This window comes from Penaeus vannamei, chromosome 29, assembly GCF_042767895.1.
Source record: "Penaeus vannamei isolate JL-2024 chromosome 29, ASM4276789v1, whole genome shotgun sequence".
Lineage (NCBI taxonomy): Eukaryota > Metazoa > Arthropoda > Malacostraca > Decapoda > Penaeidae > Penaeus > Penaeus vannamei.
The window spans coordinates 30,849,390-30,851,889 of NC_091577.1; the positions used below are offsets into that span (position 1 = coordinate 30,849,390).

The following is a 2,500-nucleotide window of genomic DNA, read 5'->3' on the forward strand; positions in this document are numbered from 1 at the left end:
AGGCACACATGCATACACACACACATACAAACATAAACGCAAAAGTACATAAATGTTAACATGCATGATTATCCATTATAAAGCTCATTGATTACCTGTGCAGATTGTGTATGATTCTCCATTAAAAGCTCGATAATTACCTGTGCAAGATTGTGTATGATTCTCCATTAAAAGCTCGATAATTACCTGTGCAGATTGTGTATGATTAACCGTTCGAAAGCTAATCAATCACCTGTGCAGATTCATAATGAACAGAAGACGAGTTCACCGACCTGTACTACAACACAGCATAGCCTACACAAAACAAGGACGATGTGAAAGCGATGTAAATAACAGAATCCTTCCCGCAAGATTCGAATCACGCTTCGGAACACAGCCAAAATTGAAGCCTCTAAAGGTGCTGTCACACTTGCACTTTTTCCGTCAATTTTTTTAGACAATTTTCTGAAATTTTGTCAATTTTTGAGCGAATTGTCGATTTTCCAGTCAGACGATATTGATCGTTTCCGTCTGACAACCTTTCCGTCAACTTTTTCAGCCAAGCAAAGTCAAATTGAGAGTTATATTCGAGAATGTTTGTATTTATGTTAAGTATAATTAAGTATAATTAAGTGCTAGTGTCACAGCACCTTAAGTTGAGCAAAGTCACACACCTCTGGTAAAAAAAAAATAATAAAAATCCGATTCGTGATTATGCTAACCAACCAAATCTGATCTTGAATTTTTGAGTTATTATGCTAACCAACCGACGTAGGAGCTCTCACGTAAAAAAAAAAAAAAAAAAAAAAAAATGGGCGCGCAGATAGTGAGGCAACGGACGAAGCGAGACTGCGAGATCCACGTGAAACACTGGAAACACCGGGAAAGGCTAGATCAGTAGCAACTCAAGGAGGTGTCATGGCGTCTGTTTTGGTGATTGCTCCATGAAAATATAACCATTAAGATGACTATTTTCCCTCCTTTTTGAAAACTGAAGAGACCAAAATCATCGACAATATTCACAGAGCATCCGTAACTTTTGTGACGTCATCAAAATAAACCGCATGTCACTTTTTTTCCATAAATTAGAATCAGGCGCCATGACACCTCCTCGAGTTGCTACTGACCTCGCCTTTCCCAAATGAAACCTTCCACTTCAAAGACCTCAAAGACGCTGATAAATAACATTATATTACCAAAACTGCTAAGATGCTGATAAATAACATATATTAAGGAAACTGCTAAGATGCTGATAAATAACATATATTACCGAAACTGCTAAGATGCTAATAAATAACATATATTAAGGAAACTGCTAAGATGATGATAAATAACATATATTAAGGAAACTGCTAAGATGCTGATAAATAACATTATATTACCAAAACTGCTAAGATGCTGATAAATAACATTATATATCGAAACTGCCTCTCACTAATGGAAAGAAGATTCCTGACCCCCTTTTCTCTCCGCGATGATGAGAAGGTAAAGGATACTTCTAAACTACCTGCCCTAATAAGGAGAGATGTCACCGTATCCTCAAAGGAGATACATAACAGTGTATAAGTCCTTAGAAGAAGCTTATGATTGCCTTGTTGCTGGTCATGTGCAGGTTGGTCATTATGATCACACTGCGAACAGGACCTTTTCTCTTTTCTTTTCTTGGTAAATTTTCTTTTCTTTTTGCTTTTCTTTTCTTTATTATTTTTTAACTTTTTATATATTTTTTACTTTTTTTTGGGGGGGGGGGTTAAGGTTTTTGGCATTTAGGGCATGTTTTTATTTCCATATTATTAAAGAATAATGTGAAGATAAGTCATGCTCATTAAGAATATTCACATTCTCATATCAAAGTTTAATTAATTTTGAATCTTCAATAACAAAATATGACAAATGACATTCTGAAGTTATTTTTAACTGACTGATTGATTCAAAGGTGTAAAATTTAGCAATTACTTCCACTCTGTAGATGCTACCTAGTCAACGCCAGGTATTAAGACAACACTGTATAAGACTAGGGTATGTCCTGTTGGGTTCTCACTGGAGACTGTATGTGCATGACAGCCTTTAAGCCCATGTTGCAGTCATGTGGCACCACATCTCGTCTTATCAGAGGCAGCAGTACACTTCAAATTAAACAAGCCAGCCTCATATACCAAATACCTTTGTAAAGACACCCAGGAAGTATGTCAAGCCAGTTGCAATCAGTGCAAACGATTTCTCCCGACTAAGACCTGTGTTGCAATGACATGCACAGTGAAGAGCTACCAGGTTTCTCTTCAGCGTGTTTCCAAGCTTCATTTTTCTCGCTTATCAGTTGAAGTTTTCCCTTTTGGAAGACCATAAAAGGGCAACCAAGATTTTTTTTTTTTTAACCTGCCTGGCGATTTGTACAGCCAAATGCACAACAAGTTTGAGGTGTTTTCTTCGTCTTGAAAGTATATCGCAAATCGCAAACGTTTCGTAAAGTCATTATGTTCATTAACACAAGGCCAAATAAAGGCGAATGTTTGGCTTCACA

The 2,500-nt window shown here is 36.8% G+C and overlaps 1 protein-coding gene across 2 annotated transcripts in view; it reads right to left on the reverse strand.

Moving 5' to 3' along the window:
- LOC113829077 (galactosylceramide sulfotransferase) overlaps window positions 1–2,500 on the reverse strand; it is a 208,544-nt gene that overhangs the window by 205,322 nt on the left and 722 nt on the right. The gene's annotated exons all lie outside the window — the stretch shown is intronic.